We start from the raw sequence: 26,274 nt of genomic DNA on the forward strand, positions 1-26,274 counted from the left end.
CTCCTCTCTCCACTCCAGACATCAATAGCTCCTTTCCAAATGATGACGTTACCCCCTGTTTTTGTGGGACCGTTCACACAGTCCTCATGAACATTCTCCCAGCAACCCCCACCACAGGTACACGGCAGCCAAAGCAGTTCTCACAGACTCTGCTTTCTCTTCTGTGGCCATGGCAGAAGTCTCCACATGGACTCCTAAGGCCCACTGCTCCATCTGTGTCCCTGCAGCCCCTCTCTCACTCTTCTGCAAGGCTGTCATTTCAGCAGTCTACACTTTGTTCTGTAGCATTAGTTCTTCCCATTTTCCTACACCTCTCTAACATGCAGGATGCTTTTTTTTTTTCTACTTACAGGAACAATATCTTATCCCACAGTTTGCCCCTGTAGCTATCATTTTGGCAGCAATGGAGTAAAAAATATTTTATCTCCTTTCTTTGTGGCGAACCCACTCAGATCAAGTGCTAGTCCATATCTCTCTAAATGGTCTTCCCAAGATCTCTTCGCTAATCCTGTAGTTGCTTGTTAGCGTGTATCTTCCTTGAACCAACATCCAAGCCCCTGTATTGTTCTTCATCGATCTTTCAGGGTGCACATTCTCCTGTATGCTGAGGCATCTTGGGTGTTCTCTTACCTCACTGGCTTTGCTCAGCTTCTTTTATTGAACTTTCTTTAAATCTTCTAATATCCTTATTACCCTAGGTTTAATCCTTAATGTCTTGTCTCTTTTCTTGTGATCTTTACTTTTCTGGTGATGTTATCTAGTCTTACACTTCCAAATGTCACTGACTTTTGGACCGTAATTCTATTCTCTAGCCAGGATCTCTCTCTAAATTCAATTTCACATATTCAAGGATTTATTTGGTTTTATACTGGAATTATGACACTTAAATATATCTAAAAATTGAACTAATATTTTTAAGCATATTCTCACTGATATCTATAAAACTCCATCTTCTTAGGTGCTCAGACAAACTTAGGATTATTCCTGATTTTTCTCTCTTATGAGACCACTCACAGCTAACCCATCATCAAGCACGTCAGGTCAGCCTCAAGAGACCTACATGTATACCAGAGAGGTCACAGCTCACCAGCTCCAGCCCTGCTGTCTTCGTCTGTGAGGTGTGTCAGACCCACAGCCCGAGAGATCCATTCAGCCATGGGCAGCTCATAGCAGGACCTCACAAGAGCCTCATCACTGAATACTGTTACGTGATGTTTAACAGCATTTTTATGACTCAATTACTGGGTGCTCCAGCATGAGCTGCACAGGCTGCAGAGGATACTGTGTGAAGGAGGAATCGGTACAGTGCGGCACTGCCCCTGAGCCCTCTTCACACAGTCAGGCTAGCACAAACTTGCCTGTATCATGTGGGCTTGTGTGACTTGGCCAATTCAGTGATCACCAATGATAATAATGTGGCCTACCTGCACATGTGTGTACTTGTAGAGAGACATGCTTATTGTTACTAAGCAGACATGTGAATGTTTTCATTTACAAAGCTTGAGTGATTTCATTTTAATTTTTCATATTGGAATAAAACATGAAAAAGTCTTGTTCTCTATATATATATATCATCTGTGTTATGCATTTTATACATGGCTTAAGATAACTCTTCTTTCTTTAATGCAGCCCAGACCAGCCCAAAGTTTATACACCTTTGGTCTAAGGTATCATCTGTTACCTGAGTTACATATGTACTGGTTAATAGTTCTCCCACCTGTCTTCCCTCTTTCTCCCTTTCCCTCTCTGTGTTTGCATTCATATCTACATATTTCTCTGTATCATTAGGTATACCAATATCTATCTCAATCTCTATCAGCTTACCCTTGGTAGGATAAACATCCACCACTGGATGTCGTGATGCCTGACATCCACAACTTAAAAGAGCAGAGGTGTTTGTTTGGTTTTTATTTTATTTTAATCCTTTGGCTCATGGTTTAAAAGATTTCTGTCAACAGCTTATTTTAATGCAGAGATAATGTGGCTTATAGGCTTAGGAAAGGAAAGGTGTTCAGCCCAAGCAACAATGAAGAGCAGAAAGGAAGGCTGTAAGGGCATGTTCAGCTTGAAACTCACAAAGTAATTAATCCATTGAGGCGTGTACTCCCTGCAGCTAAGTGACTTCAGTATGCTCCATGTGGGCCCATGTGGAAATTTTGGGAAACACTTTAACTCAGTATCACAAGATCTATCTTAATCTATCAACTTATCCCTATTCTCTGAGATAAAGGATATTTTTGCTTATATACTACTTACCAGTAATGTGCCTAGAACATTGTATTTAATCAGCATTTGCTGAATGAATAACCTCAAAATTAGAATAGGCTAATACTCATTCAAAATATGTGAATTAAAATTTCGCTTTATACTCAGGACTCTTCTCATTTATACTGCATTGGCTATTATTACATATCACATCACATCTAAATTTTCTGTAAATAAATCATTTTAAACATTGCGTGGGCCAGTGATATAGCTTAGTGGTATAAGTGCCTTCCCAGCAAGCACAAGTTTCTGATTTCAATCCCTGGTACTGAAAAGAAAAAAAAATAATTATAACAAGAAAACATTGGATTATTTGTCAGAGTCAAAGTAAATCAATTAGCTCTTCATGATATATAATCTACAGTGTTCATATATACATGTCATAGGTACACTGGGCTGCCATTTAAATAAAGAAAAAAACTATCCTTAGATCCTGAAATACATCTAAAATATCTTGGAAAAGAAAAATAGTAAGCACATTATTATGGAATAGTAAATTATAGAATATTAAAGAATAACACCTTATTTCTTTATGCTATTATATATGTCCCAGTGTTTGGCACCAAGTCTGGAGAACTGAAATGTAAATATCCTTCACTTCAAGCTATCATATTTTGTAAGCTTGAGATTCCTCCTATCCTCAAAAATGTGCATTCTTTCTTACTAGTTTGTACATAAATCATTAATGATATACTAATTGGAGATCACTTCCTATTTTCATATACACAATAAAAATTAAAAAATTTTAGTAGATTTAGTGAGTCATTTGATGAATTTTCATCACCTTAAAGTATTCATTAAGAATGTATTTATATGTGATTTGATTGTCATGTTATGATACTGGGTCACATTTAATGTAAATAGCAATTTTAATATAAATATTACACTTATAATTTGAAAACGTGTGCTTAGCTACTTTTGAAATGATGTCTATCTCTTGACAGTTTTGAGTCAGATGTGTTCCACATCGAATCTACAGGAAATGATTGTGTGTGTCAAACAGATAATATTCTCAGACATGCTGGTTCCCAAATGCAGGCATAATATAGCTAATCCCTCATGAATATTTCATTTGGAAACTCCGCTGCCTCTTTGATTTCCAATACATCAGTCAATCAATCTGAGCACAGTCTTTGCCTTCCTGTGTAGTGGCTGGCCTCCTGGTCTCCAGGCTATTTGTATACAGACTAGGTAGTTATTTTCCTGGTCACCTTATATAACAATTGTTGCTTATATTACTCAGTTTCCATTTTTCTGAGACGCATTCCTCAACATCCACAAATTAAAGGAGGGATTTATTTTGGTGAACAGATCCTATGGGTTAAGTTCATGGTCAGGTGGCTTCAAGGCAGAACAGTAAGGTAAGGGACCGTTTGCAAAGAGCTGTGAATGCTATTGTAACGAAGAGACACAGAGAGAAAGAAGCTGAGAGAAGAATGTGGCCCTCCAGGCCATTCTGGAGGAGGCATGCCTCTTCACACCATGCCACATCTGAACACATGAGACTTTGTAGAGCTAATTTACATCTAAATGTTAACATTACACCCTTGCCCCCAAAGCCACATAGCTCTCATTATATAAAACACATTTAGCTAATCTCAAAAAGTTGCCAGTCTTAACAGTTCTAGAATTTCTGGAAAGTCCAAATACAAATTCTGTTTTAGTTGAGGCAAAATCTTAGCTGTGAGCCCTCATAAAAATCAGAACCAAATCCTTTCAACATACAAAGGCACAGGGTAAACATTTGCATTCTAAAATGGAGGAACAAGAGAACTGAAAAGAATCAGACCACAGCAAGACCAAATGCAGAGAGGAAATATCATATCTGCAGTTCTATCTTTACCATCTGCAGCAGGCTGGTAAGATGTGCATTCCAAAGAGCTGGGGCAGCCTCACCTCTGTGGCCCTGCTGGTTGCAGCCCACATGTCCTCTCTCTTGGGCTGGATTTGCTTGTTGCCTGCAGCTTTCCTCAGCGGACATTGCGTATTTCTGCCATCTTCATCTTCCTAGAGTGTTCTCTGAACTTTTGATTTCCCTCTCACAGTCTCTTTAATTTCCCTTTTAAGGCCTCCTGACGGAGAATTTGACCTTGTCACATTTTTTATCAGGCCTCACAGACTTTCCTCTTAATTCATGTGAAAACATCCATGACACCATAACTCTTTCATTCTGCATGCATAAAAAAAACTAGCATTCCATGGAATGGTCCAAGACTTACCTTTAGGACAGGCAGTAGCCAAGCCCCCTAGGCCAAGGACATCGGCAGCCTCTGAGTGTCTAGATGGCTAAGCACGGTGAAGCCAACCCCATGCACAATTTCCTGCACAGTGCTTCTGGGGCAGGGAAGCCAAGGCTTCAGTTCTCAAATAAAAGATATACATTTTGCACCTTCAAGTTTGCAATGTGTGCATCTTGCTGATTCCTCAGATGCCTTCAAGTTTTCACTTCTATTGTCCTGATTCAAATCCTCAGCTTCTTTTTAATGCAAATCCTTTTCAGCAGTCTTATTCTCCGTGGCCCCAACTTTGCAAACACATCATTGATGGTGAAACTTGAAAACTTTTATATCTTTTGGGTTTGCCTGATTCTCACCATAAAGGTAGAGATAATCACCTAGCAGTACCCTGGTCACACTTTGAAAATGTGGCTGCCTTGAATTTCCTCCAGCAGATTAATTAGTCCTTAATCTCAGATTCCTGAGAAGTGTTAAGATTTGGACAAAACGCAAACTAATTCTTTTCCAGAATGAAACATGCATGGCTTCTAGTTTCCAATAGAGTACTACTACCTGACTGAAACCTCATGAGTCTGGCCTTTATTGTCCACATTCCTATGAGCATGTTGTCTTCTAATCTCCAATAGGAACCACCCTCCAATTTAAGCTTTACAGAACTGTAGGGCTTCACTAGCCAGCATGTCCAGGATTTTCCAAATCTTTTTCACAGACCAGTTCTGGAGGCTTCAAAACTGTGCAGTTGTGTACAGGCATAATGATGAGCCTACTTCTCTGTTTTATAGATAAGTCACTTTATTATTGTTGGAACACAGCATCCAACACTTGGGTACAATTTAAAGATGGAGAGATGGATTTTGGTTCACAGTTTCAATGGTTTCCCTTCACAGCCTGCTGGCTCCCAGGCAGAAGCAGCACAAGAGAAGAGGCTGGTGGTGGAGGGCTGCCTGGCCTATGGTGACTGGAAGACAAAGGCAGGGGGAAGGGCCAGGCACTGGAATGCTTTCTATTCAGCTCTTGTAGCCAGTGACCTAAGGCACTCTGGCTAGTCCCCCTTCAGAACACAGAAAATTTGTGGAGATATTTAGAACTAAACCATAACATTCCTACCATATTTCTGTAATCATTATATTTTCAGAATAAATCTTTCTCCAAATCAGAAAAGAAGTGCTGAACATATTGCCAGTGTCCCTTAAAGGAAGAAGGTACCTAATAACTAGAAAGAAAGGAATATTTACAGTATTCTAGGAAGAGGAGCCAGGATAATGCTGCTTCAATACTGAAAATACAATTCGATATAAAGCCATTTAATGCATGTCTCCAACTTACAAAAGCATATCCCTGCTTGTATTGATCTACAGGTAAACAAACTGGCTTCCTATAACTAATTCGATGTTTTCCCTGAGGTGTAACATAAACATTGCAGTTCAAAGTCTCGCAGCCAGAGACAGAGCTACTTGCTGCTTTGGCTTCCTTGTTTTGTTGGTTTGTTTTCTAGGATAGTGGTAGAATTTTAAGGGTAGGAAGTGGGAGAATATTTTGCTTTTTTTCTTTTTCATTGTTTCTCTGTCTCTCCCTCTCTTTTTCTGGTTGCAAAATCTAACAGGTCTTGGAGGCTTTCACTTCCTTATACAGTGCTGTGCACTGTCTCAGACTTCAGTATGTGCATGAATCCCCTGAGAAGCTTATTGAAATATTTTGTGTTTATCAGCTCTAGACCTTGAAGTTACTAGTTTTCTTGGAATAAAATAACAACTCTCCTCAAAAGGCAGAAGATGTGTCAAACAGTGAAAGAAAAATTGGGAAGACTCCCCAGTATATAGTTAAATTGAATTAAAGGTTAAGTATTTAAATGGATGCTATATTGTATCCGATTAGAGGAGGTAAGTAATCTTGCTTCCTCTCAGGGCTGTTTTCAAGTAAGAAGAAAAGTGTAGACAGTAAATTGCCTAAAAAATGTATTTTTCCTGTGAAGTTTATTTATATTTTATACTCAAGATTTTATTTTTTTGTCACTTGTTTTTTATAGTTTGACTCAAAGTAACAATATCACTGAATAAAAGTATTTGTTTTCTTGTATTTTATGATGATAATTGCTAAATGCAGTATCTCTATATAAGGGTGGTGGTGGTGGTGGTGGAGGGTTTGTGTGTGTGTGTGTGTGTGTGTGTGTGTGTGTTTGTGTATCTTTAATACTGGCTATCTAAATTTATGAAACCATACACTGACTGTTCAGTCTTTTTGTCCACATAATTTCATTATGTAATAGATGATTCAGGTACTAGAAAGAACTCCTGAGGCTAGTAGATAAGCATGAGTTTCCAGCATTCATTGGAGAAAGATCAGATTATGATACATAAAAATGCATCACAACACTGATAGAAAAATATAACTTTTCCCTGCTACTGTAAATTTGAATAAGTACTCTGTTATTCAACCAATAAGGAAATAATGCTACTTAAGTCATTTGAGGTACTTTAAATCACTTTGGATAAATGAAGTTATGGAGTTTCTTTTACTAAGATTGTATTGAACTGAGAAATTAGTCATCATGTTTGTATGAAATTTTAACAATAGATCAATTTTCTGGAGAATCCAGAAGCAACACTGTAACACAAAGGCTCATTTGGTAATCAGTACCTGACACAGGACTGGTAATGCAGTTCTTTATTTGTGTAATTCTTTTTTGCATACATATCACTAAAGATTGTAGTATTTTGTAACTAAAGGTAAATACTGTTTTGATGATCATATCTGTATTTGGAGATTATAGAGTGACTCATTAATTTTCAGCTGATTTGATGAAATCTTTAAATCTTTTGCTGATTAGCTTGCCTGTAATTATTTTTCTTTAGGGATTTGTGTTAAAATGTAAATAAATATAAAATTTCCAGTGTATATCTCCTCTAATTTTTCCTACAGAGTTAACGGAAATAAAACTTCACTCTCTTTCTTTCTTCTCCTTTGTTATGACCTAGAGGACTTCTTATTAAAACTTGTCCTTTCAATATCCTGTGCTTATAGTATGACTTAGACAAGGAAATGTATTTGTTGGCTGCTTTGTTTTTAGTCTGTAATTTGTTCCATTATGCTTATGTGTATATTACATACATATTCCTATTTAAGTTCATTGACATCTGGTATCGTTCATTAAAATTGTTGCTATAATGTAAATCAAAATAACTTTAAAAATTTAGATCTCTGATAATGTTAGTCCATTTAGAGAAATCATTGACTTATGTCTGTATTTATAATGAAATTAAATTATGCAGTACTGTAGTCAGTAAATTTTATTAATGAAAATACTTAGAAGTGAAAGTGGTTAGTTTGTTGATTCAGACTAAAGTACAATCCTTTTTAATTCCTCATTTCTGAACAAACTTAATGGTATAATTCCCTTACTCTTGTCTCAGGAAGCATACCATTTTCAAATAAGTGATTTCCAAATAAGTAATAACTGGGAATCTTACAAGAGAATATTAAATTTAAAAAACAACAACAACAAAACATGTGTTAGAGGCCAGTTAGCTATGTTTTCAGTACTTACATGTTTAGCCTCGATGCTTTCCATGGTCTCCTCACTGCAACAAGTAAGCAATAAACAAGATTTAGTCACACAGCTGTGATGTTGTAAAACCTGTAATTGTTAAACACAAAAGAAATAACAGAGTAAATATTCAGTCATGATTTCCACTGCCAGAGTTGAAGGTCACATGCACATATAGAAAATAGGACATATCTGAATGATAGAACCAGCTACTTCTTCTAGGTTAATATCCTGCTTTGTTACAGAAAAGACTCAAAAATGACTAGTCTCATAAAACGTTCGATGTGATGTTTAATAGTTTTATATTTTAATAAAAATAATTCATACAAACTTCCTTTCTTCATATTTTCCTCTATTTTATTTTATCAGACTTATTGATGGTAGGACTGTGAGGGATATAATAAATTTTAATGTTTATATGTACATTTATGTAGACTTTAACAGGTACTGTAATTGGTGTATATTTTCCTCAGACTATTTACATAAACTGAAAACATGAGACCTTTTTTAAAAATTTTTCAATCAGCATTACAAAAGCATGATATTACCATGTAACATGCATAGTAATTTAACTCTTCACTTGTACAATAAGAACACATACACACCACTGTCTTGTATTTTTTATTTTAGTGGTCAAAAAAGCTCTGTAATTGATAGGTTGTAAGTCTCCTGAAATTAATGCAAACAAGAAGTTAAAAAAAATTAATTCTCATTTTTCTTTGAGAAGCAAACTACATCTTGCTTCTTTTGAGGGGTGGGTAGCAGGAATTGAGCAGCTGACCTCACACTTGCCAGGCAGGTGCTGTGCTGCTGAGCTCTAGTCCTCACCCTAGTTTCATGATGTGGGGAGTTACGTAGGAACGTGAAAGGCTTGAAGAACGTGGTTTGCCCCTCACGTCTGTTAATTCTAAGGGTTGTTTGTTTCCTCCTTTGTGATCTTTGCTATTATTTAATTTCTGTGGGCGACTACTTTTTTATTTTCTTCTATAAAATTACCTTACTTTTTCTCAACGTAACATGGCACGATTTTTAGACAAATCTTCCTGATGCTTCAATGTCAGTGTTCAGTGTAGCCAGCAACAGATATTTATCTTTTTTAATGAACCATTGGCGAGGAAGTTATGTAATTTGAGAATTTGGGGTCATCTTTTCTAGTCATAAAAAGGAAACTTGCAATACAACTTGTGTGTCTCAAATGGACAGTGAACTCTCTTGAGAAATTATATTCTTGTTACACTTGAAGTAAAATACTCTCAGTTGTTAATTATTTGATTTGATTTCCATGACAGTGCCCGTAGAAGACTTGTCAGTGGAAAGACAGGAGTTCGTTAGACATCGGTGTTTCATGCCAAGAAGAGTGGGCTGAGAGTTCTTAATTACCAAATTAGTAACAAAAAAGGAGTTCCCTTTCCTTACGTGAACCCAGTGAGATTCTTTCGATCATATACTTCCCCTGAAGGATGCGCAGACCCTGGCTGTCTTTCCACACACGTTCCATACCATAAACACCAAGAGAAACATTTTTAAAAATCCCCAATCTTGTGATATTCTAAAGCTGTGACCATATTCTAAGTTTATCTGAACTTTACAATTAATGGTTTATTGATTCTTTGTCAAAAATCATTTGTCTACCACTTAAGTGTGCCTTGAAGAATATATCTTTATTTTGTTTTGTGGTAATAAAAACAGATTTATATGATTATGTATTAGAGAATGTAAACTAAGAAAAATTTATCCTTCAAAGCACGTCTACCAGTTAGTATATTTTATGATCAAATGATATTTTACTCTTTACCCTGAAGCACAAAATGCTTAGATTTCCTGCTTCTATAAAGTAATAATGCAAAGGAAATAATCCAGTGTCTACTAATGTATATATTTTTACCAAACTAATAGCCAGGCACTTAATCAATACCAAAACAATTTTCTGGCCTATAAATATCATCTTCTTGAAAACAATTGGGTGAGTTTATTGACATTGCACTGCAATTTCCTTGGCAGAGTTCACTGCGGATTAGTCATCGACTTCAATTCTCCAGCTCACAAAAGGAGTTTTAATTACATGATTTCTATGAAATTTAACTCTAAGTAGTTTCACTTGAGTAGTGATTGCTTGAAGACAAAATTCAGTCTTAAAGAAATGTGTTCTGTGTAACGTTTGGCTTTCTCCTGATTTCCTTTTGGTTTTCTTTCCCTGCTAAATTAGTCAGACGACTTTGGATATAGTTCATCAAGCCCATGACTGCAAAGTATGTTTGAGTTCATGTAATTTACATGAAATGCAGTATCCGTGGTTGGTGAACTTGGATATTGTTGGAAACATCTGTCAGGGCAAGGAGACTGTGACTTTGCTGTTGAAACAAAGGGAGAGCTTTTAGAGAATAAGCATGAGTATACAGCCAACAGTGAAATTTAATGCAAAGTGTGTAACCATCTTCAAGTTTTCTTTGCATTGAGCTATATTTATACCAGCAATAATGAAAGTTTTTTACAGAAATAATTACCTAGTAAATAAGAGACATTGCAAATTTAATCAACACTACTGAAAATGTGTAGTTGCTTTATTAAGAGCTTTCAGAGGTGCTGCAAATAATCATGCTAAAGAAAATATTGCAAATGTGAAAGAAAATATTGAAAACTATGTGGTGAAGAGGTTCTTTTGTCTTTTGTGTTTGGAATGTAAGCATATTGCATTTAGTTATCATTCTGGATTTTCTGAGGAAAATACTTATCATAAGGCAGCAAAAAATTTTTTTCTTGGTAAAGGATATAAGATGTTCTCTATATTCTTCTCTCATTTATCAAATATGTGAAAGATGTATTCCACAAGGTGCCACAGAATTTCTTCTATAATACAGGCTTTCAAGAGTCACCTAGAATCTGGTGTGTTTGATTACTATGCAAGTTATTACAAGCACACACTAGTTTCCTGTCCATGTCACACTATACCAGCTTCTGTTTGCTTACTTTCCTATTTTTGTAGTGCACACAATCTCTTGCTTACTGTATTATTATTAAGCTCAGGTATTTTCCTGCAAGCAAATAGTTTTGGTGGACTTCATAAAGTGAGGATGAACATCTCTATCAAACTAGACTGACCCCCTCCTTAACACAGCTATTAAAAATTGCACCTTTCTATTTTGATAAAACAAGGGTGACTTGGAAGCAAATATAGACATACAAGGATACCCCTGGAAGTTCCTTTTCTCTACAATATTATTGCTTACTTCTTTGGGCAAGTATCATACATATATTATTAATCTTAGGCCTACTATGAAACAAGAGGGAGAAATGGCTGCTGCTGTAAGAAGTTACTAAAGTCAGGAATAAAAAGTTTTGGGGGTGTTTTTGTTTTGTTTTGTTTTTGGTTTGGGGTTTTTTTTTTTAGTGTTGCTCTAAGCTATGTGTCAAGATCCTTCTCTGCTCAGATGTGCTTCCCTTACTTGCTTCTTTCATATCACATCTGAAACTTCTCCCCCACTTCCCAGTGCTTCTTCAGCACTTTTCAGGCAGGCTGTTATTCCACTGGACTGTCCACAGCATGCCTGCAGGAGAGGTATATGCCTAGGAGCTCTCAGCTGGGCTTCAGTGTTCTTGGGTTAGTACACACGTAGTATGATGTTTGGCAAGCCCCTTCTAAATCGACTTGAATCATGTATTTTATTACTTGCTATTGCAAATCTGTTCTCCCCTGGCTCCCTGCTGCCATAGAACCATGGTATGTTGATAACTCATACCAGCTTTCTAAGCTGAACACTGTGTCTTTGTTACTTTCTTCATCACTGGGACAAAATGTCCAAGATGCCTGGGTTAAAGCAGAGGAGTTTATTTTGGCTCATAATTTGTAGAGGCTTCAGTGCACAATCAGCTGGCTCTGAGGCTGAGGGGCATGGCAAAGGAGAAACAGCTCCTGGTGTGGCAGGTAGAAAGCAGAACAGGGGAGAAAGGGGGGGAACATGGACTCTCCTAGGCCCCGCCTCCAGTGACCCACCTCCTCCACTCAAGCTTTTCCTTCCACATCAGCTTTAGCTCTCCATGTGTCAGTGAAATGATCCCTGATTAGTGTCATGCCCCAATATCAATCACCTGTGAAAAGCCCCGTCCATCTGTGCATGCGCCCTTAGGACAACATCTAGACGTAAACCTTAGCACACTGATAACTGTTAGGTTTTATTTTCTAAAAATATGTCTCTTGATTTCTTTAAAAAACAAACAAACATAATTCTCATTGAAGGGACATAATTCTCATTGAAGGGACTTGGGAGACAGCTCAGCGTTCTATGCACTTGCCTGATAAGTGTGAGGAGCTGGGTTCAATCCCCAGTACCACATACTGTGCCAGCCCCAGAACCCCAGGTGCACCATGCAGGCCACTGAAACTGGGTGTGGTGACACACACCTGTAACCCCAGCACTGGGGAGGCTGAGACAGGAGGATCACTATAAGTCTGAGCTGGGTAGTGAGACCCTGTTCTAAATAAATAAATAAATAAATAAATAAATAAATAAATAAATATCATTTAAAGGCAGTGTGTACTCTGCCCGTTCAGTTAACTCATCTGTATTTAGTCTGATCAATAGTGGACTGACACACTCACATAGACACTACGTTGTGTGTCTGAGGTTGCTCAGTGCTCCAATCCAACCTGAGGCTGCTCTTCAGGGCTTCCCTCAGAACAACTGCAATGACAGAGGCAGGTTTTACTGTTTTTTGTCAATATGAACTACACGTCAGATATTTCATACCTGTTTTATGTTTATCTGTACAACAACTGTGAAGTGTCAAGTTTTAATATACCATTTGTATTAACAGGAAAATTAAATCATCTGTTTTAAATCACAGATGAAGACTCACACAACTAGAAGGCCTTGAAGTGAGAGGCAGTCTAACTTCTCTCTTACTCTAACACCTGTTTTCTTTCCATCACAGCTTAATTTCTCTTTGCAATCAAAGGGTTTGTTTCTCAATGGAAAGTGCCTATCCAACATTTCTTTTGCATTCTCTTCAAGTCTAACTTATAACTGTTTAATAGGAACTGGACTCAGCCACTTTTTTGTTATTGTTACCAGGGATCGATCTCAGGACTGTGCACTTGCCAGGCAGGCATGTAAGCCACTGAGCTATCTCTTCAGCCCCTAAATAATAGGAATTGATAAATTTTGGTGAATAAGTAAGCAAAATATCAGAAAGTAAATCACCAATTATCCCTAGAAAACAACTATTATTTATCTCTGCAAAGCTAGGATATAAGAGAATACATTTTCAGAGATTAATTCATTCTTTTTCTTACTAATCACTGTTGAAAACATTACCTCATTGCTTCCTAATGGTCCTCTATGTGGTGATATGAGGAGGGTCCACTTTTGGCATGTAATTAGCACACCAGCGTGGAGCACGCATGGAAGGGATTAGAGCCCTTAAATGGATGAAAGAACCAGAGTATCTTTCCAGCAGGTGAGGATGCACAAGATAGCTGTCGCAAAGTAAGAGAACTGCCCTTGGCAGACATTGGAGTCACTAATACCTTAGCCCTGGACTTCCCAGATTCTGGGGCTGTGAGTAGCATGCTGCTGTTGGTTGAGCCTTCCAGTCTGCAGGACTCCGGAACAGAAGCACACACTGCCTAAGACCTTGATTTACATGCACGGGACTGTGTGTCTCAAATGTCCTTTGTTCTCTTGTCTGCCTTGTAAAATCTCACTTATTCTTATCTTTCATAACCCAGTTGAAATGGAATTTCCTTTGTGGAGTGTTCACCCAGACCTCTCTTCCTGCAGACTATTTGCCCTGGGATTTGTGTTCACTGTGACCTTAGTCTTAGCAATTGTCCTCTTAAGGAAAGGAACATATATTTTCATTGGGTACTGGCAGTGCCTTTCCATGCATCTTAGTTTAGCTGAACATCATAAATCGAGTCATTCTCCTCATGTACTTTCTAGATTATAGGCAAAAATATGGACAATTTTTATTCATTAATCTAAGTTAATTCCCATGTTGACTTTTGTAAAAGGAGCAAACTCTTAATTGTGAAGAAGAAAAAAAGAAGAGTTTTACCTCACACATCACACTTTCTTCCTCTCACTCATTGTCAGATTTTTCAATAAAAATTGTAAACAGTGAGGAGACTTCTTGCCATATTATACGGATAATCTGCCACATACAGATACACAATCCCTCAACTCTGTTTTTCTTTCTAAATGGCAATTGAACTCACTGATACTCTAGCACTAAGCTATATCCCCAGACCTTTTCCTTTTTTTTTTTTTACTTGACACAAGATCTTGTTTAGTTGCCCTGGCAGGACTCAGAAGTATGGTCCTCTTGCCTCAGCCTGCTTCAGTGTTTCAGATACGGGAATATGCTACCATGCCTGCCTCCCAGTTATATTCTGGATAATATCTTGATATTACCTTGTTCTTTCTCTGGAATGAGTTCAATGGTGTAGACCAAGAGTGTCCTCCAAAGAGCTCATGCACACAGAGAAAGAACTTTGGGAAAACGAATTGTCAAGGTAATGAAGGTGACTTGCTATTAGGAGATGGGATTTGGTCACTGAAGGAATGACCCAGAATGATCTCTCCTCTCCTCTCCTCTCCTCTTCCTGTCCTCTGTCCTGTCCTGTCCTGTCCTGTCCTATCCTGTCCTATTCCCAATCATCATCATGTAGCTGGCTTTCCTATGTCAAATGCTTCTATCATGTTGCTTCTGCCCAGGCGTTGGCTGGTCATGGTGAGCCAAAATAAATTTAGCCCCTTTTAAGTTATAGATATCAGACATTGTGTCCCAGCAACAAAATAGTGAATGAGACTGGTACACTCTGTTATCATCTTTGGTGATACTCCAGGCTCTTGTATTTTCAGCATCTAAGACGGTGCTTGCTATGTAGTAAATGATAAAACAATATGTAGTGATGGAAGGAGAAGAAGAGGAGGAAAAAAAGGAAAGGCAACAAGGAAGGGAAGTTACTGATATTTTGACTTATGGTGGTGAGAGGCTTTTGTTCATATTCTATTAGTCATCTATTTTTATAATTGATCTAGGGATCCCACTGAAAAGTCAGATTGAGTTTCACAGCTACAATATTTTGTTAATTAATGGTCTACCTTTGGACAGAGTTGATAGAATTCGGCTTATAATTTTTTTTCAAGAATTGTATTGTGGCAGATTAAAGTGCCTGCAAGCAAGCACAGGGGCCGGGGCTTTGATCCCCCAGCTTGCTATAATCAGCCCTGCTCCGGGGACGCGCTGAGACAGCAATTAAAACTGAGTGTGTTGGTGCGTGTCTGTAATCCCAGCTCTTTGGGAGGCTGTAAACAGGTGGATCACTAAGAGTCTGATCCAGTAGTGAGACCCTGAACACCTTAAAAATACAAAAATAAAATAAAATAAAAAGTTGCATTGTGTAAGAACAGTAGGGAAAGTGAATAATAAGCAGAGTATTACCAAGTCTCCCCTCATTGTAACATTCAAAGAACTACAAAGTGCCTACAAGGTTCTGTAGGACTGTGAAGTTCCCTTTGGAATAATTCTGCCATGATATTTAAAAATGTTTATGGGCTGGCCAGATACCTCAGTGCATTGAAGTTCCTGCTTAGGCAGAAGTAGGGCCATGTGGACCCTGCCCCTGGGGCATGTGAGATGGCAATTGAGACTGGGTGAGGTGGTGCATGCCTATAATCCCAGCAGTTGGGAGACTGAAAACAGGATGATCACTTGGAGTCCTATCTGTGTAGTGAGACCCTGTACTAAATATAAATAAAATGTTTAGAATCACATTTGAGTTTAAACACAATTTCCCATATTCATAATATTGCCAATAAGAACTTGTATTGAGGTTTTTATTTATAACTTAACTACTTTTTTATTTATAACTTAACTACTTTTTAATGCATCTAGTACAGGGTCTACAGGGTCTCACTACACAATCTTACTACGCAGTAGTGATCCTCCTGTTTTCAGAAGAGCCAAGGTACTAAACTGGCTGATAGAACTTGCAATCCTCTCACCTCAAATGGAAAAATCATGTATAATAACGAGGTCATATTTGAAAATTGTAGTCACTGCTTGTCTTAGTTACTTTTATTCGTTGCTGGGACAAATACCCGACACACAAAATGAGGGAAGGAAAGGTTTATTTAGCTCACAGTTACTGGAGGGTTCAGTCCATATTCCACTGGCTCCAAGGCAAACAACAGCAGTTCACAATGAAGAGCAGAGGAGGAGCAGCAGCTGCAGTGGCGTCCATCAAGCCTCTCTCTTCCTTCTGCGAAGACTGTGAAGATCAGCGCTCCACAGTGAAGTTCCGAGCTCCTCCAAAGTGGCCCGGCCTGGAAGACCAAGCTCCTACCAAGACTGAGACTTTTCCACAGAAGCAGGGTAGGGCGGCAGGAAACCAGGCAGGGTGGCTTCCTGCCTTTCTCAATTCCTGGGTCCTGCCCACCTGCAGGGTTAGGCTCCCATGCTGCCACAATGTATCAACTAACACACTGCTTGAAGGAGCACATGACACTGTTGATCTATTTGTTGGTTAAAGGACCACCACATGGGAATCAGCAAGAAGAGAGCTAGGAAAAAGCACCCACTTCACATCAACTGATTCCACGTTGATCCAAAATGATAAGAAGAGAGTTAAAAAGCCAGTGGGCCTGTGGTGAGCCTTTGAAGAAAACAGAAAGACACCCAGAGATAGCCCCAGAGATAGCTCAGTGGTCCAAGCACCTGGTTAGGCAAGCGCGGGGACGAATTTCAATCCCTGGGGCCACATGTTGCGCAGGCCCTGCCCCCAAGTGAGCTGAGCTGGCCATGGAGTCTGGGGGTGGTGGTGCATGCCTGTGATCCCAGCTCTGGAGAGGATGCAAATACAAGGAGTCTGAGCTGTGTAGTGAGATCCTGTACCCGGAGAGAGAAGCCAAGAGAGTAGAAAGTTTCATTGATCTTATTATGTTTCTTGAGACCTTAAAAAGAAGGAAATGAAAGATCCTTAAAAGTGGTAATAGACCTTAAAGGGGGTGGTCTTCTCTCTCATTTTCCTTCCAAACATCAGTCTTTTGCTTTTGAATGAATCACATTTAGCTGAGGTAGTAGCAGCATAATGGTGAATACTTCCTGTCATTAAATATTTATTTTGTTACCACATATTCAAAATTCAATTTCCTGTGAGCTTTATTTCTTGGTTATAAATTTTCTGATGATTTATTACCGAGAGTATTCAATCACAAAGGCCTCTATTTTGGGCTGGAGAGATAGCTCAATAGAATAAGTGCTTGCCTGGCAAGCACAAGGTCCTGAGTTCAGTCCCCAGTACAACAACAGCAACACACTTGATTTTAAATGTTGATTCACGAGCATGAAATATGAAATTTCGAGTTTGATAACTTAAACTAGTATCTCAAGGTACTACTCTTGATTTGAACAAGTCAGAGCCCAGGAAAGCTCTCAACTCCCTCAATTTCAATTTTGGTGACAACAGCAGGCAGTCTGTAAAGTAATGTTCTCCTTTTCTTATTTATATTGCATAAATTTATTAAAACATCCAAGTCTGTATTTTCATTAAAATCTATTCATTGTTTATGACCATTTGCTATGATTTACCATCTAACTTAAGCAACGTATATGGAATGAGTTAGATGTTATAAGATTAACATCAGTTTTTTTTTTATTTATTTGAGAGAGAGAGAGAGAGAGAGAGAGAGAGAGAGAGAGAGAGAGAGAGAGAGGTGTGTGTGTGGCCAGCTCAGCCCACCAGGGGGCGGGGCTGGCTGGCATGTGGTGCTGGGGGATTGAACCGCGGTCCCTGATGCTTTGCCAAGCTTGTTCTAAGTAGGTGCCTTAGACCACTGAGCCATCTCTCCAGCCCCTAACATCAGTTTTATTATTATTAATATACTTGTTTGTTGCAGGGTCTCACAATTAAACAGGACTCATAGTGATCCTCTTATTTTCAGGCTCCCCAGTGCTGGGATTACAGGCACATGTGGTCACCATGCCCAATTTCAGTCTCTGCCTGAAGCTGCTCCAGGGTCGGGGCCAGCACAGCAAGCCCACGGATGAAACTAAGCAGCTACTTTAGTCTGCTGAGCTATCTTGCACCCCTAACATCAGTTTTTAACATATGTTTTATTTGAGTAATTTTAGAAGAATAAGGAATGCAAATTTGGCTTTCACTTCATATGCACTGCTACACTGCATCAGAGGAAAGAATGAAGGGATATAAGGAAGGAGATGAAAGAGGAATATAGAAAAGGGAAGGAGGAAGAGAGAGACAGAGATACAATTATTGAGTTTATCCTGTGACCCCGTGCTCGTTTAATGTCCTTTGAGTCCAAGCTCTACATCATTGGAAAGGTTTAAAACAAATAGGTGAAAACAATGGAATGATCTTCCTATGCATTTTAAGAAAAGGCAATATGGAAAAACTGTGGCCTGCCCTGAGTAGTTCAAGACTTTCTACAAACCCCACAATTGATATGTCAGGTAGAAGAACTACACTTACTCTAAATATGAATATGATAACAATGCAGAATATTGTTTGGTTTTAAAATTCATATACTATCTTGAAGTTAACATAAATGTTCAGCACTCCTTTCAGAAGAAGCACACCACCTTTATATTTGAAAATAGAATGAAAAATGCCACTCAAGGGGTGTTTTGTGATATATCAACTCCTCAGTAGTTTCACATGTTGTGTGTTTGGAATTATTTCAAACTAACAAATACTTCAAAGAAATGTATAGTGAACCCACTGTATCAAACCGGCAGGAGAGGGAAAGAGGAGGTAGAGAGTTCTCAAATACCTAAGTGGTCTAAAACTCTGCTCAAAATAAAGATGGTAACCTGTCAAGAAAATGTGTAGTACTTAATGATAACATGCTTTGTACTTATGCTGTAATGACTATGTATTATAAGGTGAAATCTGCTGGATACGGTGGTGCGTGACTGCTGTCCTGGCAGCTTGAGAGGCTGAGGGAGGAGGATCACAAGTCTGAAGCCAGCCTGAGCAACTTAGCATGACCCTGTCTCAAAAAGAAAAAAAAATGCTGGAGTGTACCTCTTTATGATAGAATGCTTGCCTAGTAAGAGGCTCTGTGTTTCGTTCTCCATACCACTACCTAAATATAGAGTGAAAGACAAAAAAGTAAACCCAATTCTCTTTTATAAGCTAGTGTAAGACTGCCTTATGGGAATCATGATAAAATTAGTCGGTAGCTTTGTGGACTAAATAATAATGTAGAGGATGGCCAAATAGCTCAGCAGATTAAAGCACCTGCAAGCAGGCTCAGGGGTGGGGAGTTAGATCCCTGCCTCCAGGGTGCACTGAGAGGGCAATTGAGATTGGACATGGTGGCGCCAGGCTGTAATCCCAGCACTTGGGAGGCTGTAAACAGGAGAATCGCTGAGTCTGTTCTAGTAGTCAGACCCTGGATACCCTGTAGACCCTTTCCTAAAATACAGAGGGAAAAAAAGAAAAGAAAAGAAAAAACAATGTACAACAGATACCACAGGCAGTCATTTTTAAGTTTTAAAATTGCAAGCATATTTTCAACATAAAACTTCACTCAGTTGCTCTGAGTTAAATTGTCCCTGCCTCGCCTACCCTTATGTATAATCTTAAGTAAAATTAAATTTGTTCCTTGCCAACGCACAGATAGAGAAGGTCCTGAGAAGTATTTCACATGCTCAGAATCTGATGCTTTATTGTAGTCGTCCTACTCAGATGTAACTTTTTTGTGTTCTGAGTAGGTGCTCTTCTAGCACAAAGCCACTTCAGAGGAAAGCAGTAAATTAAAACTTTCTTGTCTAGCTACCAAAGAGTTACTTATCAAGATGACATGGAGACACTTATTTCATTTTGTTTTTGCAGAACAAGTTGAAGATTTTAACTTTGGCCCTAGGGTATTTCATCAAGAGGAATCTTAAGTAAAACTCACTTTCACTGTTCAAAAGTAAGATTATGCCCATTCTCATGCTCTGACCTTTCCAAATCAATTGAAAATAATTGGCATGTAGTTCTTTAGCTTCTTTTTATTTTTTTATCATTTTAACAGGATATGGTCTAAACTACTAGCATTTTGGAGAGAATTAAAATGGAGAAATAGAAGCATATTTTTGAGTTATTCATAGTAGTTAGGAAATGTGTCCACTGAAGGAGAGAGATGGCCACGCAGTATTTAGCACCTACCTTTATATCTCTGACCAATTTGATATGTCACTTTTCCGTAAGAATATTTCATTCTGAGTTACTGATTAGAGAAAGTTCATGTAAGTTCCTTACTCCATCCTATTGCTTAAGACTTTTGAAGGCTTTGCCCATATTTCCATGGCAGGAGGAAATTTTTCCTATAATTTTCTACATTATATTTTATAATGTAAAATAAGAAAATATAATGACTATTTATATTAGCATATAATGGCCTGGAACTACTTGCTTAAGTAGAAATCATGGTCAGCAATTCAGTGGTGGATGTCTGGAGTAATTAATCTGTATAGGGAGCATGCCTCAGTGCCACAGTGCCACAGTCCGTATTGGACACACGTGGACTGTGGCTACAGAGGGGGTCCTTGTGGTGCGAATAACACATTAAGCCTAACATTCATCACTGTTCTCTAATGTAGCAAGAAGCCAGAAGGAATTATCGGTTGTACTGTCAGAAAGAGATAAATCAGCATTTTAAAATAAAGAAATGGATTCAGTACCTTTGAACTCTTCTCCGTGTGGGAGTCACCCCTTTGGGCAGCTTCTCAGAAGTAGAGTTAGGAACAGGACTCCACCAGGAGCAGTTCAGCCACTGGTGAAAGAGAAGCTTTTGTGAGTTCCCCGCTGCTTTGGGAGATCTTTCCTCTCCTGTTCTGTAGCCTAGAAAAAAATACATTTGTATGAGATTATATGGTACAGATAAAATAAATTAAATTAAAAAGTTGATATCTGTGTGAACTAAAAAACACACACTTCCTTTCAACATACTGCACAACTTGCCTGTAATGAAAACAGTGAAATAAAAAATATCTTTAGACAATTTGTGCACAAAAATGAATTGTGCCTTGCAGTACGAGTTGAAAAACCCTTATGTTTTGCCAGTCCTGATCATAGCATCTCACCCCTCTTTATGATCACTGGAGCTGCTCCATCTTTCAAGAGCTCACAGAACAGAACAGGACCTGTAGCTCCTGAGAAGAGAGGCTGGTGATTGACGCCCTTCCTGGAGGGCCGGGCCTCTCCCTCTTTCCCTCTTCACTTTCACTGAGGTATGGTTTCCACTGTGCATGAAGCGCTCGCCATTGGAGGTAGTTAAGCTCTTTGTGCATGTTTCCTTTCCAGTGATGATTGTTTTGTAGATGCCAAACTGCACATGCTCCCTTGCTCGCTTGCGAGCTCGCGCTCTCACTCTCTCTCTCTCCCTCTCCCTCTCCCTTTCCCTCTCCCTCTCTCTCTCTCCCTCTCCCTCTCTCGCTGTCTCTCGCTCTCTCTCTGTCTCTCTCGTGCATGATCTCTCTGTCTCTGTCTCCAAATATTTGCTGAGTAAATTCTACATAACCCAATTCACAGAGAGGAAAGAAGCTTCTATGTGATTCGAGTTGCATACACTCTATCCTTTTCTTTCCCTGACATACAGGTGGCTTGATCTTTATTGCCCATTAAGGTGATGACTTCTCTGATAGTATCCTATGTGAGGGCAGGGTGATGTCTACTTAGGTCACCATTTTATTTAGCTGAGCGTGACAGGTGTTAGTTATCATCTTTATTAATTGTTATAATTTGGGGTTACATTGGGCCCTTATTAAGTTTTTGCAGAGTAGAACAAGGGGAAAATTATAGCTACTGCTCAAATTAGTAAAATTAGAATATTTAATTTGAATAATTACTCTTTCAGTTTTGTCACAATTTCCATCCATTATTTAGCTCTTGTTATAATTCTAAAAGGTGTTACAGCTGGGTGTGGTGGCACAGGGGTATAATCTCAGCACTTGGTAGGGTGAGGCAGGAGGATCACCATGAGTTCAAGGCCAGCCTGGGCTATATGGTGAGCTCAAGGATAGCCTGCAGTAAAAACCAAAAAAGCATCTCTAAATCCCAAAAGATGAATGAAGGATGAAAGAGAGGGAGGAAGGGAGGAAGGCAAGGAAGAAGGGAGGGAAGAAGTTAGTAATAATTCAATGACTTATGACTTTAATTCAGAATTTCTGTCTAATAGAAGTGGTTTTTTTTATTTAAATTATAGCAATCTCCATTTGCAACCTTTTCTTCTCTTTCAGCATAGTGCAGGTGCTTACATGCTTCCCTAATGTAAAAACCATTCAAGCTCACTCCTGGCCTATACAAACAGGGAACCTTTTGTAGGTTCACAAAGGAACTTCATAACCTGGAAATTGGGCGGATTTTCAGAATCCCCCAACCATGATCACATTGAGGTCAATAAGTACAGGAGGTCATTTTTGGGGGTTCCATCAAGGATATGTGGCTTGAGTTCCTGCTGTGAGCCAGGCATTGGTGGCAGTGCTTGCTGATACACGCTGTGAGCACTTCCGTAGGTCTTTATTACGAACAAGTAGGAGAAAAATGATGTTTCTACCTTTGTCATTTTTCTAAATAAACATTTTAATATTTGACAGTAATAATTAGGTTTTCAAAATAGAGAATGGGATAACCAAATTTTTACCCCAAACATATTTAGAAAATATAAAATTTGAGATTGACTAATCCTTTTGTAGTGAGAAAAAACTGAAAGTAGAATTATTATTCATAAATCTTCCTTAAAATTAGTTCTGATTAGAGCTCCTTCATAGATTCCTCTGCTCAAGTAGAACTCATTCCAATTTGCTGAATATTTGATTTATAGTATGTAAGATTATTAGTGCAATGTTCTCATTTCACGCTTAGATAATATGAGACCCAGAGATCAGTAGTACCCTTTTCCAAACCTGGAGAAAGTAATTGACCAAGGACCTGTATCTCTCTACTTCTATACCAGGTTGATATTTAAAGAAGTCAGCAAACATTTTGCAAATCTTCCCTCAAAGCGTATGCTCTCATGATCCAGAGGCCAAGTTCAGATAGATGCGCCTGTCCTTCGGACTGAGAAACCTGACAAACGTGGCAAGGAGAATCACAAATGCAAATGATCTGTATTTAAAGGGAATGTATTAATGATACAATTTCTCAGGCTAAAGTAGCAGTGTAATTGTGTAATACTGTCAGAAAGCTGTAAGAAAATGGCCAGGCAAAGCCCCAAGAAACTCCTGTGCTAATAAGCATAAAGTTCAAATTATGGTCCACAGGCAGCCACTGCCAAGCGAAGCTACTCTACAAGATGCAAGTCATCACTTTGTCCAGTCACCTATGGCCACTTCATTAGCGTAAGTAGCGATATCCACACACACCCCAGTGATCAATCACCTCACTTGCCTCTGTCATTCCTTTTATCTCTCCTTCACCTCCACCAAGTTATCATTTTATTCCCAGACATTCTCAAAGGAGTTCACGCATTATTTAACACTTCATTCTTAAGTGGTCTTTTAAGTGCGAGACATACCAACAGTGACATCCAAGGCACTATAGCTTTAGAGTACTTGAGTGTGTGCTGCTGTTATAAATAGGAAAATCATTAATTTTCCTGATATTAGATTTGAAAACCTTCAGTTTTGTTTATTTTCATTGAAAAGTTCTGGCTCTTGGTGTTTCATATAATTGGATGTTTCCAGAGTTTATGATGGTTATTATTTTTATTTTAATAGTACGTGTTTACACTTCAGGATTGTATTCATCGTATGGAATTGGTGTGTGAACATAGCACAGCCTTTCTTTTTCACTTCCAATCCATGTGTAATTGTACGTTATCCATTTTTTGTCTCTATTTTTGCATTATTAGAAATGCAGTCATTTTGTTCTTCCATAACTAATATTTTTTATGTATATGCTTAAATGATTTTTTTCTTTACAAGAAGTTCTGGACAATTGCATTTTTGTGCATCTTGGTATGATTTTATTTAAATGTCTTTGCAAACAGTTCATTTATCTTGGAAATGTGGTATGATAAGTTGAACTAAATTCAGAAAGTTTAAATCTTTAAAAAAAATGCATGAAACTATTGTTTGAAGCAAGGTACAGTTCCCCTACTATGAATGCTATCACTTTGTATATATAAAATGTACCAATAAAAAAATTCAAGGGGAAAAAAAAAGAAAAAGAAAAACACTACCAAAACTAGTTTCAAAAAAAAAAAAGAAAGAAAGAAAGAAAGAAAGAAAGAAAGAAAAAGAAAAAGAAAAAAAATCAAAGAAAGAAAGAAAAGAAATGTAGTCATTGTACCTGTAATCTCGTTTTAGTGACCTCTAGTGCCTGGAAAGTTTAATTGCTCTTTAAAAAAAAAATTGAAGGATTTGAAATATTGTCTTTTAATTTATATTTATCATGTTTAATATAAATTTATTATTTATATGTATCAATTTAATTTATATGTATCAATGATATCACATAAAAACAAGAGAATAGACTAGTCACATTTTCTACAATATACACAAATATGTATATTGTGTATATATTTATACAATATACACATATGTGTGTATATATGTATGATGTATTAGACATACACAAATAAGTAAAGAGATTTTCACTTTTGTGATTCAACAAAGTGCAAGATTACAAAATGTTTACATTTTGTGGCATAAATGTGGGCATGGGCCCAACAAACTCATAAGTTCAACTAACAGAAAACGTGTTACATATATTCCATTTTGAGTGAAATTTCTTGTTTTCTACTTAGTGAATTATTATGGAAGCATTACACACATGTGTATTATTTTATGCAGAAAACTTTCATGAGAATAGGAACTTATTTTTGCTGTATATCTCATAGTCGGTTATAAAAATAAATTAGGAAGTCTAACATTAGGTTAAATGCCTGTAATTTCTGCTTTCAGGAGTTTATGGCAGGGTTGTAGAGTTCAAATCCATTGAACTGCAGTGAGGCCATGACTCAAAAAATGCAATAGCTATTTGCTAGATAAATGGATAGATAAATAGACAGATAAATAGGTAGATATTGATTCATTAAAATAGATATCCCAAGCTTCTAGCTGCTTGAAATATTTTATATCTTGGTTTTGTAAAAATTTAAGAGTCTGTTGTGACATTTTGTTCATACACAGAACTAATAAATTATCTTATTTATTGATTTCTCAAGGCAGGGAATTGAAACCAGCACCTTCCATTGAGCTACATCTCCACTTCTTTGTTGGTTTGTTTCATTGTTTTGAAACTGTGGCTCACTAAGTTGCCTGTACTGGGCTGGAACTTGCAAAACTCAGACTCCCGTACTGTTAGAATTACAGGTGTGTGCCACTGTGCCCAGCTTGAGACATTTAATCTATCAAAAGATCTATTTAATCTTGAGCTCATCATTACAAGTATGAATCACTCAGGCTGGAGCTGCAACTCAGTGACTTGCCCAGCACGTGTGTGGGTCTGGGTTCAATCTTTAACCCCTCCAGAAAGCACACAATTAGCACATTATTTCATAATTTTCAAGATAAGCTGAATTTTCTGTAAAGTAAATATTTATATTCTCACAGGCAGTTGTATAATTTCACTGGATCCTTGATTACTTAAAAATGTCTAGACTTATCATAAAACACTACCTATTCAATTCCCTATACTTGCTCCTGTCTTCAATTAACTTGCCCTGTATAGCCTCCTTTCCAAAATTTAATTTTGATGCTTCGTGCATTTGTCCTAAGTTTCCATTGAGAATAAATATCAACTTACTATTTGGCTCAACAGCAAATAATCAATAGTATTCTACAAACAAGCAGCATGAATAATAGATTAATCTAAAAGCTTGGAGGTTCAGGATGCTAGCGGTGGGATTTAGAAGGAATTATTCAGTGTGCAGTGCACCATTAAATGGAGAAATGTTGATATTTTAACACCTTAATAGCAAAATTCTTTTTGTCCTCCTTCTCTTCCTCCCACCATTTCTTCTTTTATCAACCATGCACAGTGTCCTCACACACTACGCAAATAGCTATCCTTCAAATATATCTTTATGTATAATTCAACTTGTGTTGGTTCTACTTATATCTGACATTCCTGAACATTCTTCTACTGATTTTATTCATGCATTTTCTCACTCTTTTCTCAAGGCAATATGATTTTTATGGGAGGAGTTTAGGATAAAGTGACTTTCATCCCAGCTCTATTTCCATGACATGCCATTGTGGGAAAACTGCATT

The sequence above is a fragment of the Octodon degus genome, unplaced genomic scaffold, assembly GCF_000260255.1.
Source record: "Octodon degus isolate 3935 unplaced genomic scaffold, OctDeg1.0 scaffold00099, whole genome shotgun sequence".
NCBI classification, from domain to species: Eukaryota; Metazoa; Chordata; class Mammalia; order Rodentia; family Octodontidae; genus Octodon; species Octodon degus.